Genomic DNA, 16,066 nt, shown 5'->3' with positions numbered 1-16,066 from the left:
CTGCAAATTAGTGCAGCCACTCTGGAAAGCAGTGTGAAGATTCCCTAGAAAACTTGGAATAGACCCACCATTTGACCCAGCTATCCCACTCCTTGGCCTATACCCAAAGGACTTAAAATCAGCATACTACAGAGATACAGCCACATCAATGTTCATAGCTGCTCAATTCACAATAGCCATACTGTGGAACAAACCTAGATGTCCTTCAACTGAAGAATGGACAAAGAAACTGTGATATATATATATATATATATATATCACAATGGAATATTACTCAGCTATAAAGAATAATAAAATTATGGCATTTGCAGACAAATGGATGAAATTGGAGAATATCATGCTAAGTGAGATAAGCCAATCTCAAAAAACCAAAGGAGGAATGATCTCGCTGATAAGTGGATGATGACACATAATGGGGGGTGGGAGGGGGGCAAGAATGGAGGAAGGAGGACTGTATAGAGGGAAAAGAGGGGTGGGAGGGGAAGGAAAAAATAACAGAATGTATCAAATATCATTACCCTATGTAAATGTATGATTACGCAAATGGTATTCTGTTACTCCATGTACAAACAGAAACAACATGTATCCCATTTGTTTACAATAAAAATAAATTAAAATTTTTAAAAAAGTCACGATTAAGAGAGTGAAAAGACAAACCACAAACTGGGAAAAACTCTTTATAAAGCATATATCTGATGAATGGTTTGTATCTAAAATTCAATCATAAGGAAACAATCAACCCCCCTTCCCCCCCCAAAAAAGGGCAAAAGACGAACAAATACTTCACCAGAGAAAATGTAAAAATAGCAAAAAATACATTAAAAGGTGTTCAACATCACTGTTCATTAGACATATGCAAATTAAAAGCATACTGAATACTACAATAACTAAAACTTGAAAAAGTGATTATACCAAGTATGGGCAAGAAAAGTAAAGGAACTATCATGCTTACACACTGCTGTAAAAATGTAAAATGGTACTATCAACTTGAAAACACTTTGGCTGTTTTTTTGTTTTTTGTTTCATTTTGTTTTTATCAGGGGTGCTTAACCACTTAACCATATTCCCAAACCTTTTCATTTTTTATTTTGAGACAGGATCTTGCTAAGTTGCTGTGGCTGGCTTTGAACTTGTGATCCTCCTGCCTCAGCCTCCTAAACTGATGGGATTACAGGTGTGCGCAATTGTACCTGGTTAATTTGGCTGTTTCTTAAAAAACTAAGCAAACACCTCCCACTGGATCCAGTCATTCCATTTCAGGGCACTTACCCAAGATAATTAAAGTATAGGTCAATACAAAGACTGAACGCAAGTATTCATAACAGCTCTGTTTGTAATAGTCAAAATTAGAAAGAACCCCAATGTCCATCAATAGAAAGATAAATAAGCTGCTATACATTTATACAATTTCAGCAATGAAAAGGAACAAACAACTGCTATGTCAACATGAATGAATCACCAAATAATTCACTGAATGAATGAAGCCAACCCCAAACAAAATGCATATTACATGATTCCATCAATCTCAAATTCTAGAAAAGGTAAGCCACTCTATAGTGACAGAAAGCAGAACAACGATTCTGAAGGTGGGGGAAAGATGGAAAGAGAAAAAATTATAAGGGCAATAAGAAAATTTGAAGAGGATGATGGATATTTTCATTATCTTGATTGTGGTAATGATTTCACATGCATTTATATATTCAAATGTTGTAAATTACACAGTGAAGTATGTGTAGTTTATTGCATGTCAATTATATCCCAATAAAGCTGTTTTGAAAAAGAAATTCATGGAAAGTCAATAAATGAAGAACAAACAAAATAAAGTACAGATAAACTACTGTAAGGTTTTTTGACATTTAATGCATCAGATATAGAACCTCTTGTAAAAATGGCAGAATTTACATTGAACATTATAAAAATCCCCACTTTATTTCTCACTGGTATTTCTGGCAGAGTGTATATATTATAAATCTATTTAAAATTTTAAAGCAAAAATAAGTTCTTACTTTTCTAACATCTATTCATTAAGTCTAGTTTTTCAACATATATACTTACATTTGGCATAATAATTTAATCTTAAGTGATCTTCCAATAAAAAATTATTACAATTAAGAATAAACATGACATAGCATTCAGAAGCCAAGGACAGTTAACAAGAATGACAAAATATATCACCCATATGAATAAAACCTGGTGGAAAGTAATCATGACACTCTTATTACAACCTACACTTATGCCTGACTTATTATCAAAACAGAGTAAAATATATGCTACTGAATAGGAAATATTTTTCTTAATGCAAAAAATTTTGACAGTCCTGGAGCTAACTTAATTAGCTTTGTGCTATATCTGAATGTGATTTAAATTTAAAAAAAAAAATGCCCCAAATAAGTCTTCTAAATTCTATAGCAGGTTGTGAAATAAATATTATTGGTGCTAAGGAGTTCCAGGCAATTTGTTCAAGGTCACCAAGGTAACCAGTAGGCATGAGGGACAGAAAATAACAAGGGTTCCCAACCCTAACTTTCCTCCACAATGGTGGTTACTTGTGATGCAAATGTCCTGGGGGCACAGAAACCCTGCACAGGGCAAATCATGTGGTATGCCCTTCTCCAGATGGAGTCACACTCCTGATGTTTTTATTACAGGTAGAACTGGGGTCTAAATAAAATACCAACATAAGGCAAAGGGTTTGACTAAAGGAGGTATATGTCTATGGCTGACCAGCAAAAAAGGAGGGGGAAATGAGGGAACAAGAATAACAATTTCCTTGAGTGAAGGAAATGTATGAAAGCATAAGCTTCGTCTTTACGACCTAATGTGTAGACTGTGCACTCCTCTTTTGGGAAAACACCCAGCAGAGGGCTTGGCCTATCACAGGAGCTCAAAAACACAGCTGTAACTCTCTCTGCTCTCTAATCCAAGAGCACCCTAGCTGATCAAAGCCTGTACCACCTGAGGGTATCAGTTTGGAAAGCTGAAGGTGGAGGGCTGAGCAATGAGTTCTAAAGATACCAGAGTCAATCTAAGGTCTCCTCTATTCTTCTTCTTTTTTTTTTTTTTTTTTTTTTGCAGTGCTGGGGATTGAACCCAGGGCGTTGTGCATGCGAGGCAGGCACCCTAACAACCAAGCTATATCCCTCCCAGGTCCCCTCTATTCTTAGTAATTGACAAAATACAAAGTAAGAACTAGAGTTACAAGTTGATAACTGAAGGAAAACTATAGTCCTAAAAAATAAGTCATGAGAAAATGCACATGATTATGTAAGTAGAGATTACAAGATCAATAGTAAAGACTTACATACTTAAGAGTTATAGGACGTTGAACTAACATTTTGTAGAGTGACCACATAACAAAAATATTGAAAGCTTCAAGTCTTCTTTGGTCTTTGAAGGTCATAAGACTTCTTTGGCTAAAACAAAGAATGCTTTAGTGAGAAAGAAAAAAAAAAAAAAAAAAAAAAAAAAAGGAAAAACAAAAAAACTTCCCCACCTCTAGGTGGCTCCCAGTTTTAAACAACTACTCTTCTCTCTTAGCTAAATGGTCAGAGGATGTCCAGTGACATCAACACCTGGACAGTACCTAACATCCTTAGAGAGCCAACTCTCATTTTTCTCCTGGAGCTTCCCAACCTTCCTTTGAAGTCTGGCACTGAGCAGTGGATAGCAGCTGACTGGTGTGTTATCATGTGATATGGTATAAAATAGTATGGCATAATAAGATCTTTTCTTCCTTTCACTAATCCTCTACTGATGAGAAATGCATAATTATTTTAATGATGTACTTAGAAAAGGATTATCTACAACAGAAAATCACAAGGGTAACACTAATTAAAAGGTATCTCAATTTATTACTATGAATTTTCTACAGAACACAAATGCATTAATTTTACCTGATATCTGTGAAGGTTCTTTCATATAATTCACATAACCAGCAAAGAAGGAATATAGGGCAGAGTTGGATTGGCTTTTATATCACCTTGCAAAAAGCAAATTTAATAAGGATAAAGAAGGCAATTAAGATACAAATACAAAACTGATATACTATCACATTCATTATATCAACAAAGAGTTATTGAGCACCTAATATATATATACCAAGTAGTGGCGAATAAACCAGGCATTATCACTACCCTTAAGGGCAAGATTAAACAATAAAACAGTATAATTACAAATTATGGTAAATATTAAGAAGTAAAAGACGAATATACTATAAGGGAGAAAATTAAGGCTCTAATTCACATTAATGATAAGGATGGCCTTCTCAGAGAACATATAGAGAAAGGTTATTTAAGCTAGCACCCCAAAATGAGAAATAACTAAAGGTGAAGGTCCGAAAAGAGAGAGACCAGTTACAGGAGGCAATAGTCCTGAGGCAAGTCTGCTGAGAACTGGTCAAGATGCTGGCAAGAGATATAGGTGAGGGGGCAGAGACCAAATTACACAGGGCCTTGAAGCATGTTGAGGATTCTGTATCTTATTCCAAGAATAAATCTGTTAAAGACTTAAAATCAAGTAACTTTGTTTTTCTTCAGGCTGCTGTTAGGAAAACAGACTGGCAGAGGTATGGAGTGTGGGCAAGAGGCTATTGAATCTGGAAGAGATAACAGTAGTTTGAACTAGGATGGTAGCATGTTAAAGGCTGAAAATCAGATAGGTTAGAAAGAGATTTTCCCAGGAAAAATGAATAGGATTTTATGGCAAACTGGTTTCGAGGGGTTGATAAAACAGAAAAAAAGAGAAGATGAGATGAAAAATAGAGAGGGAACAGTTCAAAAGTCTGGAAGGTCATAAGCTCAGCTCTGGAGAAGTCTGAGATGCAGTCATTTATTGGCTAAGACATGTCAGGCACTGTATTAGGTGTTCTGTTCATCATAACATTCCTTATAGAGTAGAATCTCCATTTTATAAACAGCAGAATGTAGATCACAGAGGTTGAATAGATAGACCAAGACTATTTACCTTGGAAGTGAACAAGTCATACTTGCCACCCAAGTCCGCCTGTCTGTCTGGAGGGTAAACACTATTTTCACCATATAGAGTACTTGGACACTATCTTTATATTTATAATATCCAAACTTATTTAGGGTTGGAACAAGCAAGCACCAAATGAGAGTAAATAGGTGATACATTATTTTTTTAAAATCCAAACTATCAGATTTGTGATACATAATGTTTCCCTATCCAAATCCCATCTGCACTCCACTTCTACTTACAAAGAATTTTGCATTGTTTGAGCACTAGCAAGATAACTAAGACTGTAACATTTTATAAAAATTATCAAAACCATTATGCCAGGAATTAATCATAATGAAAACAGCAACAATATCCTGCAGCAAACAAGAGGTTTACTCCCAAGTCATTATATACATTAACTAAGACAGATCAAGAAATGAGTAAGTAACCTTGAAAAACTAATCATTTCTCAAAATGCAAGACATTCACATCAAAAATTGATACAAGCTACCAAGAAGAGAAGGCTGCAAAAGCCAAGCACTAAAGACTCAGATTAAAAAGTCACAGTTTTAAAAAACAAAAATAAAATAAAAGGCAAAAGTAAATCACAACCGCGTATGATTTTAAATCTGCAGTTTCCATATGTCACAACCAAACTCAGGAAACATACCTCATAAAAACAATTTAAACATCCTCTCCTCTTTGTAACTGCTTTTCCCTGCTGCACACTGACACTTCTACAAACTGAAATGCCTTTCCTCTCTGCACAGTCCCATGATTTGCTCCCTCTAGGGGCTCCTAATGTCCCCAGAGCTATTGAAGCCCAGAAATAAGGCTTAATCAATGAACCTACAAAGAACTAAATGGATTACTGTCAATTGTGTCAATTATGGAAAGTACCATCATGAGACTCTCAAAAGGAGGGGAAAAATTGAAATGGAGGAGATTTTTGAAAGATTGAATCACCTACATTACCAGTTATATATTGATGAATAATTACTTACATTACAGGTTACATATTGATGAATAGTCACCAAATTATATTCAGAGTTCTTAAAGTGAGGTGTGGTCAGGGAGAAATCCCCATGAAATAAACGACATTAAAGTATCATTAATATGTCCACTAAAAGAACTCACACAAACCACTTCCCACACTGATAGTGCTGTGTCCTGCAGCCTGATTCTTGCATCCACCCTTACCGCACCTCTCCCTGCAGAGAGCTGGCTGGCAATCACTGCTGCCTCATCCAGGCAAAGGACAGGAGGTTGAAAACCCATTAAGAAGGCTTCCCATTTTCTGTTCCTTCCTAACATGATTGAAACTCCTGGCAACTACCAAATGAAAGAATTTTTTTTTTTTTTAAAGAAAGAAAAACTACGTGGATCAGAAAAAATGGTCTGAAAAAGCAGAGATCTATACATAAAGACAGACCTAATGAAGAGTTGCTGGGACACAATCTACTGGAAAATCCATAAATGTTCGTCCCTGCTGTCACCAGGCTGGAGGAATTTTTTAAAATGCAATGCTTTGAGATATTGACAGGACTAGCCTGACAGGTTTAAATCAGCTAGGAAACGTGCCCTGCATCTATTTCCCTTCTAAATCCCAAAAGATCAGGGGCAATGTTGACCTGCAATTATATCCTAAGATTTCGCTGCTCAAGATTCCATTTGATGTGGGAAAGTAGTGGTTCAGCAACACCAGGCGGCTGTGTGATGCTAAAACAGCAACGCAACACTCATTACGAACCCAGGTTTCGCCTTAGAAAACCCGTGGGGCACAAGGACTCGCATTCAGAGCTCACGTCCCTTAAAGTTGAATCGATCAGGCTTTCTGCGATTTGACCTCTCAAAGTTTCTAGTCTGCAGAACGGAATTACTTTGAAAGTCCCCTCTTCTAGACTCCCCAGAAGGCTTGACGACAAGGGAAAAAAGGGGACGCACGATGGTCATCGTTCAAACAAAATTTAAAAACCTATAAACCAATCACTTTTTTTTTCCGGAGAAGAAAAGAAGCGTTCACTCCAACCGCCACCCGGCAGGCGAGCATCCGATTTCCATCTGGAGAAAAACATATTAAAGAAGCCAGACATACATTTCCCTTCCCCACAAAAGTGGCCTCTAAACTCCCTTGCCAGGACACTGGGAGGAAGCAGAAAGCCAAGAACAAGCTCGTACTTTTCGGTCCGAGGCGCGTGTGTGCCGCGGAGAGAAGGCGCAAAGGGTGACACACCGGGAAAAGGTGGAGGAGGAGAAGGGGGGGAGCCCGCGGCGGGACGGGGTTGGGACAGGCGGGCGACGGGACCCACCGTGCGGCCAGAGTGGAGAGGGGGCGGGGAAGGGGCAGCCCCTAGGCTCGGGGAGCGGAGGGAGGGTCCCGGCGCTGCCCAGAAATCGCCGCCGCCAAGTAAAGTTAATACTTACTCAGTTTCGCAACTGCGCCTCCCCCGCAGGCCGACCGGCGGCTGGGGACTCGGCGGCACTGGGGACAAGGCGGCGCTCCGAGCCCGGCGGCCGCCCAGCGCCGGTCCCCGCGCCGCCCGGCCCGGCGTTCCCCCGGCGCGCGTCCCGCAGCGGCGGGAGGCCCCGGCTCCGCGGCGCGCCCTCTCGGCGCACCTCCGCGGCCGGCTAGGTGAGTGTGGGCACCACCCGCGGGGGAGCCGGGTGCGCGAGTACGCGGGCAGCAGCCGTCCCCAGCGCCGGCACCGCTCTGCGGGCGTGCGGGTGAGGATCAGCAAGAAGCGGCGCGGCGGGCGCTGCGCGGGGCGGCCGGACGAGTGCGGGCGGCCGAGTCCGCAGCCGGCTCGCTCCCGCGGCTGGTGCCTCTGGGCTGGGGGCCGGGCCGGGGGCCGGGCCGGGCCGGGCCGGGCGGCCAGGCGGCTCCGCCCCTTCGCCGGGTCGCGGGCTGAGCGCGCAAGAGTTGCGGCGCGGGGGGCGCCCCCCTCGGCCGGGCGCTCGGGTTACAGCCGCGGCCGCCTGGCTCCCCCGCCCGCGCCCGCGCCTCGGCCGCCCGCCCGCGCCGGGCGAGACAGTGTAACGGAACTGGGACGCCAGCGCTGCATTGTGGGAGCTTTCGGGTGGCGGGGGAGCGCGGCGCGGCCCTCGGGCACACCCGGGCCAGGCTGCAACGGCCCCTCGCGCGTTCCCCGCCGGCCGCGCGCCGAGGCCTGCGGACCCGAAACCCTGACGCGGTGAGGTGACCAGGGTCTCGGTGACGCTCGCAGGAGCAACATCTTCCATAGCCCGGGGCTGAGACTTGTAAAACTGCCCTCTAGGGTCACCCCGGAAAGTAGGAGGCCTTTTCTGCAGACAGGGGGAAAAAAAAAAGCTTTTCATCTGGAGTAGCTGTGATTCAGCGTCCCCCTTAGCAGCAGGCAATGACAGAGGCAGGGGACGAAAAAACAAGCGAATGAATCACATATGAGTAACAAAAGTTTGGAAAGGCTGGGCACCGATTCAGAAAATGCCCCCCCCCCATCACTACACGTACACCTTTAAACTAGTCGATAATCAGGGAAGGAAATCGCTGCTTTCATCGGTAAGTGCAATGCAGACATGTATGTTGTTTTCACTCTTCACCATTTTTTTTTTTAATGTCATGCAATTACGCTAGCCATTGCAACAAAATTCAGTTTTGGTCCAGGCTTTTGCTCACACATGCCCACAACTCTGCAACAGCTATTAATTTGAAGGGAGATGGGTGCAGATAATGGAAGGGATGTAAGAAAGCGTTCCAATTATAAAATGCCCCCTTTAATTCCCAGACGCTAGTTTTTTTTTTTTTTTTTTTTTTTTTTTTTTTTTTATCATCAAAACAAGGATGTTAAATTTGAAGCACAACTTGTTACAGCTTATGTGACTCAGGACCTGATTTAAGTTTCGTTTTTTGACCCTTTGTTTCTCGTTTTTTGACCTTTTACTCCATAGTTCCTTAGTTCCTCTGCCTTGCAGGTGGACTGAAGAAAGGGCTCTGGTAAGACGAAAATTTGGCAAGTCAACAAACATTTGGTTAATTTGTGGAGAAGAGCTCTCCATGATCCAAATCAAAACTTATGGGAATATGACTTAAAGGTGAATCTATACAGCATGGATCCTTCCTTAACCCTACTAGAATCTTTTCAAAGGAGTTGTTTAGCCTTAAAGTAAAATGTGTCCTCTTGTACCTTTTCAACCTTCACCCTACAAACAGTATCAGCCACTGTCTGATTGTCAACTAATGGAAAAACTTTATCCCCATCTTATTCTGCTCTTGGTGGCATTTGATGACATTACCTCTTCTTTTAGAAATTCTCTTCCTTCTCTTACTTTAATGTCATTTCTTTGTTGTGGAAGTCTTAAAACAGAGACAAACAATAGCAGGCAGAACTGTGGCAATTAGAATGCAAGATTTTATGGAGTAACTGGACCTTAATCTATTTTTTCTTGGTTATCAGGAAGGATCCCCACCTCAATTTTATCACACATCCAGAGGTGAACAAGTTGACAAACTTGTGACAGTCAACTCTCATTTCACCAGCATTTAGTAGGATTAAATTTACTATGATTGAATAGTAATGTCCATGTTTAGGAGAAGCCCTTACCAAGATCCAGGCACCTGGTGAGGTATCTTTGTTTCCAAAGCAGAATATGCCTTACTGGTGACTGCCAGAGTCACCAAAGTCATGAATTTGCCTCCATCAGTGAAAAAGCTCTTCCTTATTTCAGTCCTATTTAGTTGCATTCTTTCTTCTACACAGTATAATTTAAGTTTTTTAAACTGTATCATGTCCCTGTTAAGCTTTGCTGAGATCACACCAAATGTCTTTCTTTGATGGCATGTGTAAATAACCCTACTTGCAGATTCTAATTATATTCTTGGAAAAGTACATAACTAGAATGGGTGAGTATTCATATAGTACAAACCCTATTAATAACCAGATTTGACTTTTAAGAAAACAACCTGATATTTTGGATTCATAAGAGATGAGTCTAAAGGGAGACAGGCCAAACTGGAGCACACTGGAATGAATAGGAGGTAAACACCTGGTGATGTACTGGCAGGTACATTTCCTATTACTACTATAACAAAGTGCACAAACTCAGTGGCTTCAAACAATAGGAATTTATTATCTTAAAGTCCTGAAGTTCAGAAGTCTAAAATCAAAGTGTGAGTTATGTTCCTTCTGGAGCTGAAGGCCTTTCCCAATTTCTGGATACAGCTGCATACCTTGGCTCATGGCTCCTTTCCTCTGTTGTCAAGTCCAGGAGCAGAGCATCTTCCTATCTCTTCTTCCCTCTCTTTTCTCTCACTTCTACTTGATGGTGAGGGGAACATCTCTTTCTCTTGAGAATAGAAATTGGTAGTAAAAATGTTTCTGACAATATGCTAGAGACTGAATTGAATTGAATTACTTGAAGGAAGAGATAACAGATGACTTTATTACTTGCCAAATCTTCACCAGGTTTACTTGTTTGACTGTCACATTGCTGCAGAAGTGACTCTCTGCCTCAGCTAAATCTGTATTCATCCCTTGACCCATGTAACTGAAAGCAAGGCGTTCACACACTAAGAAAGCCTAGTTTACATCTGCATTACATAGGGATAAATCTATGCAAATCACTGGCAACTATTTTATGATGTCCAGGGAGTCATTTTGCCAAGTTTGAGAAATATGTTGCTAGAAAGCATTGTCCATACTGGCCTACCAGGGAATAGCAACCTGTAAGATAGGCTGAGAAACTAGTGATTCTAGACTCAGTAAGGTCTATGGGACACAGTTGTGACTCCATTCTAGACTAGCTAAGATACTTATACCCAGACAGAGGATAGATAATCAGTGGTCAGAATCACCAAGGGCAAAGTATTGGGCACTCCCTTCATGAGGAAGTCCAGGGGACCATCAAAATAAAAATTTTGTTTTCACAAGTGGGTCTGTAGTACAAGAAGGAATAAATTATGGACTTCTGAATATAACTTACAAGGTTCTTTATTATCTGACTCTGCCTGTCTTTCTCTCCCCCTTTTCTTCTCCCATTCTGTGTTTCACCTATGATATATGTACAACTCCCTGACCTATTAAATGGTCATTCATGTCTCTCACCACATTCCCTGAAATTGGTGTTTACTTGCAGAGAGCTCGTCCTCCCCAATCTCAGCCCTATACCCTTATTAAAGCCAGGGAGCATGTTATACTCCTCCCCTGACTCCCCCATGCCTGACCCAGGGCCTAGTACAGTGAGGAGCTTAACTAGTACTAGTTGAAATAATAATTAACAAGAGAATAACAATATAAATTTAATAAACGAATGCTACTTGCTCTCACAACTTTCTTTGCTTTTCCTCCTCAAATATAACCAATGAAGATTTTCATCATTTTTTTCAGTTAATAATGTAATTTTTAATAATTTAAAAAATAAACTAAGATACTGGTATTACAATAATGGACAGAACATAATCTGGACCTTCATTGAGCTCACAGTTCTAAGGAAACATGCTAAGACAAGGAAAATGAGGCAAGAAATTCTATCTATTCTATTCCTTTCCTTTCCTTTTTTTCTTAGTAACAGAAATCTGATTTGTGTCCAGCTGAAAAACTTTATTGCATAACTTCCCTTGCAGATGGAGATAAGTAAGTATAAGTCAATGTCATGTAGATGAAAGTTGTTTGGGACTCCCAGAAAAACTCCTCTTTGTGTGTTGCTGGTAGGGCAATGGCAAGGCTAACTCACTAACTCAAGCCCTATTCCTGCCTGGAACATGGATGAGATAATTGGAGCTATAGCAACAGTCTTATGAAATTGAGGCTACCTCAAAGACCAAAGTCATATGCTAGTAAAGATAGCAGGAAGATGAAAAGCACTATCCTAATATCCCTGGATTACCTACCTGTAAAATCTCTTCTACATGACAGAAAAATAGCAGATCTCTTAATTAGAGCAAAACACAGTTGCCAACTAATACAACAAATAATTATGGTGACATTAGAGGTATAGAAGGGTGTATGTAGATTACTGTAGGTGTACATTTAAGGAAAGGATGAATTTTGCTTGAAGGAAAAGGAGGTTGGAAAGGGCTTCACAGAAAAGATGACTTAAATGATATGTAGCTATTCATTCAGCTTGTGTTATGGTTTAGATATTAGGTGTCCCCCAAAAGCTCGGTGTGTGAGACCATGCAAGAACATTTGAGAGGTTACATGTTTAGGTTATGAAAGCCTTAACCCAATCAGGGAATTAATCCCCTGTTAGGGATTAACTGAATGATAACTGAAAACTGGTAGGGTGTGGCTGGAGGAGGTGTGCATTGGGGGCATGCCTTTGAGGTTTATATTTTGCATCTGGTGAATGTAGTGTTTCCTATCACCATGTTCCAGCTGCTTTCTGCTGCCTCACTCTTCTGCCATGATATTCTGCCTGTCCTTGAGGAATGGAGCTGGTTATCTATAGACTGAGACCCCTGGAAACCATGAGCCCCCAAATAAACTTTTCCTTCTCCAAAATTGTTCTTGTTGGATTTTTTGGTCACAGCAGGGAAAAAAACTGACTAAAATAGCTTGGAAAGAAGGAATCTCAAGTCTGATATTCCAGGTCATTTTTGTTTGTTATAAAGTTGATAGAGCTGAAAAGTTTGTTCATTTTTGATTAGAGAAGAATGATGTGGTATTAAACATAGGAAATGATAGAAACTCTTAAAAGTCTATAGCAGGAAGATGTTGAAGAAGTATTAATTAAGGAAACTATCATATTTTTTACATCTCTTTGCCTTTCTCTGATTTTTCCTATTTTTTTTGATTTTTCCTATTTTGAGAAGAAAATAATATATATTTTCTCCTCTTTATTTCTATACATTCTAATATTTAACCACTTTTTCACTTAGTACATGTGAGATCATTGAGAGATTTGGCCTGAATTACTAAGTCTTCATTTATCTACTTTTACTGGTATGTTTAAAAAAAAAAAGAGAAAGTGATCATATTTCCTCTTCTTGTCTGTGTATGTATTTATTAAGCAAGTAATACCATTAAGCAATGGTATTCTTTCCCGTTCCTAATGAAATCTTGTTCATGCACTGAAACACCATTATGATCTATAAATATTGTGGTGTATTTGGCCAAAATGAGGGATTTTTTAGAAACAAACTAATAGTTCTCAAGTATATTTAATTTAATGATAGTGTCTTTCTAGAAATTAAATTTTAGTTAATAAATCGTAAACAACCCCTCAAAAGATCCTCCAGTAATTTGATGGAACAGGAAGATGATGATCAGTATAATAAAATACAAGGAAAGAAAATAAAGCATAAGCTATAAATGGAAACTATAATAGTTATGCCAAAAGGAATACAACCATGTTTAAAATAATATTTAAAATATGATTGTGTCTTTCTTTAAGTGGAAGTTCTTAATGAAATTTTAAGAAGTCTCAATTCTTTTATTATAGACTGGAAAAATGGATGTAGTTAGCTCAGGTGGGAAATTCTACCTGGAGCCTATTCTAGAATAAGGACATTGAGGGACAACAGTGGATTAGGTGCCAGCTGTTATGAAATTGCATCTTTGCAAATACCTGCAGTAAAATCTGGTCTGTCTAACATCTTTCAACCTGAATGCCACTCACCAATCTCCCTACATTGCTGCAGTTCTATAATTGAGGTTCATAATGATGACCCTGATATGACTTATGAATCATAGCAGAAAGATTAAATTATGTTCTGCTTTAACTTCATGTATTTAATTATATTTTTATTAGTTGCAAACTGGGAAATGTGATCTGTTTTATAATACTGCTAGACTGACTAGAGCTGCTTATCAAGGACCTTGCATCCTCAATTTGCAAAGTTTACAGCTCAGTGCAGTAAACCAAAAAACAAAAAAACCCTGCAACAAGTTATTTTAAAATGTGTCAATAATAATAATTTTGAAATAATTTAGAGTCATACAGCCACATTTTCAAGAATTGTAACAAATGTATTAGTTAATAATTGCCACATGGCTAATTCTTTTAATAAGTATAATAATTCATGTTCTATAGTGAGAAAAAAATTAGCTTAGAATCAGCCAGAAAGCAGACGTAGACATAGGCCCAAGCATTTTGTAAATTGAGTTGGTTGTATGTCCAAGTTTGGATTGAGGGTCCTGTCAAGCCCTCTCATTTCATGTTTGGTTTCTCTAGAGATGCATTTGGTGGCTCGATGACAGTAAAGAATCTCCAATACACATATGGATCAGGCATGTGTCTTGGTCACATTCCCTGGAAGCAGAACCTGAGACAGATACTATTATACAATTGACTTATTGAGAGTATGGTCTCAAGAGAAAGGGAGTAAGGAAGGTATCATGGAACCTGGGGGATAAAGCTAAGCCAGAATGTGGTCTCTGCTAGAGACCAGCTTTGGTCGGATCCTGTGGGAAACTCTAGAGTAGGAATTGTACCATCCAGTTGGTCTCCTTGTCACAAGACACCAACCTTTTTGCACCCCTTGTCAGTCACTCATGGGCAGTAGGTTAGTGGGAATACCCAGGCAAAGAGCTGTTCCTGAAAGGGCAAGGGTAGATCTCAGAGCAACTAATACTCATGGCAAACAATGTGTGCACCAGCTCAAGAAAGGAATCTGACCAGGGCACCAAGTGTACCTACAGCACTTGGGAACATGGTTGGTTAGAGCAGCAGATCAACCTTTAATAATCCTATGAAAAATGAAACATCCTACTGCATGTAATGCAGGGCCAAACAGCACTAAAGGTCTTGTTTGTAAAGGAAAATATATTCGAAGTAAAATTAGCAAGGAAAGGAACATGTCTCCTCTTTTAGCAGGGGGCCTGATAACGTTGTTTCTTCCCACCTATCTTTTATGCCAAGCAGTAGTGGCTAGTGGTGGCTTTTTGGACTGAGGCAAGGTGTCCAGCAAAGGGACTAAAGATGTTAGAAAAATAGTGGCTAGATCTCGTGAATCTGGGTTGGGACAGGGAACTCGTGGGTAAAGGCCTAAGTCTCAGTCACAGATGCCACTCTCCCCAGTTTGTCTCCCACTTGTCCTCCTGAGTTCTGTCTGCAGTTGTACTTCACTCTCTTTGGACTTCTCTTCCACCACTCTTCAACCTAACAAACATTCAACTTCAGCTTCTCTAAAACTTTCTAATAGTTTGACAGCTAAATATGATGGTGAGTATGAGAGGGAAAGGAGTAAGTAAAAATCCTTCCCATGCTTCCCCTTCTAAATGTAGCCCATTAAACCTTGGCCAGTAGGGGTGGGTCTTTGTGAAAAACAGGAGCCATGCAATTGACTGACCTGCATTTCAGGGACGTGCCTGGGATGGGATGGGTAAAGCTCTAACATGCACTGTGGGAGTGAAGGAGACGACTCAGAGCTCCAGAGCGGGTACAGGAGCAGGGACAAGGCAATGCATGGTGTGTCTCCAGCAACTGCAGGTACTTCCTTCTCCCTCCACCCCCACAACCTCAGGCCTTTCACCAACCCCAGAACTTCTGCTGAAGATAACCATTTTAGACTAATGAAGATCCTCTGATGAGGGTGGCCGTGGGGCTAGCGTAGCAAGATACTGGTAACCATGGGCTTTGAAGGAAAAAAGGAAAGGTGTGTGTGTGTGTGTGTGTGTGTGTGTGTGTGTGTGTTTAATTTTACTCTGGGAATGGAAGAGAAATTTCCTTTTCCCTAAGGCTAGAGTATAAATAAATGACACCAAGAACTAATGATATGGAAATTATAAATATTGCCACTTTGGCTAGAATTAGAACCACATTTCCTGAAACTGCCCTCAGCTAAGCAGGATTTGGAGGTAGCTTCCACCAGTACAATACAGTATGGGGTACAGTACAGCATTATGGTGTGTGGACACCATGTGGTGCAGTGTAAGTTAGATGTGACCTGGTTAGGACATTGATGTTGTCATCATCCCTACCCTACTACTTTCTAAGAGAGGCCCTTCCTTTCTTCTTGCTCCTTCATCTCTGAGAAATCCCATCCTTCCAACCTCTATGGGAAGTGAGCCAACTCATCAAAGAAAATAGAACTTTAAATGAATTCTCATGCCCCTTTCTTGAAAGGTTGGAAAGATAGTAAGACAATCTTGATTCAAATCCTGGTTCTGCTTTTTACTGTCTGGATGACCTT

At 40.3% G+C, this 16,066-nt stretch overlaps 2 protein-coding genes across 4 annotated transcripts in view; one reads left to right on the top strand and one right to left on the bottom strand.

Moving 5' to 3' along the window:
* Positions 1-7,505, bottom strand: part of Rassf8 (Ras association domain family member 8) — a 121,340-nt gene extending 113,835 nt beyond the window's left edge. Inside the window, exon 1 of the mRNA XM_047548964.1 lies at positions 7,381-7,505. The gene's annotated coding sequence lies outside the window, so the exon portion shown is untranslated. The remainder of the gene's footprint in view (positions 1-7,380) is intronic.
* The window catches only part of Lmntd1 (lamin tail domain containing 1), a 448,551-nt gene continuing 439,950 nt past the window's right edge, over positions 7,466-16,066 (top strand). For all 3 annotated transcript variants that reach the window (XM_047548966.1, XM_047548968.1, XM_047548965.1), the window contains exon 1: positions 7,466-7,588. The gene's annotated coding sequence lies outside the window, so the exon portion shown is untranslated. The remainder of the gene's footprint in view (positions 7,589-16,066) is intronic.

This window comes from Sciurus carolinensis, chromosome 4, assembly GCF_902686445.1.
Source record: "Sciurus carolinensis chromosome 4, mSciCar1.2, whole genome shotgun sequence".
Classification (NCBI taxonomy): Eukaryota; Metazoa; Chordata; class Mammalia; order Rodentia; family Sciuridae; genus Sciurus; species Sciurus carolinensis.
Note: the sequence above shows the minus strand (reverse complement) of the source record. Positions and strands in the feature narration are given on the sequence as shown.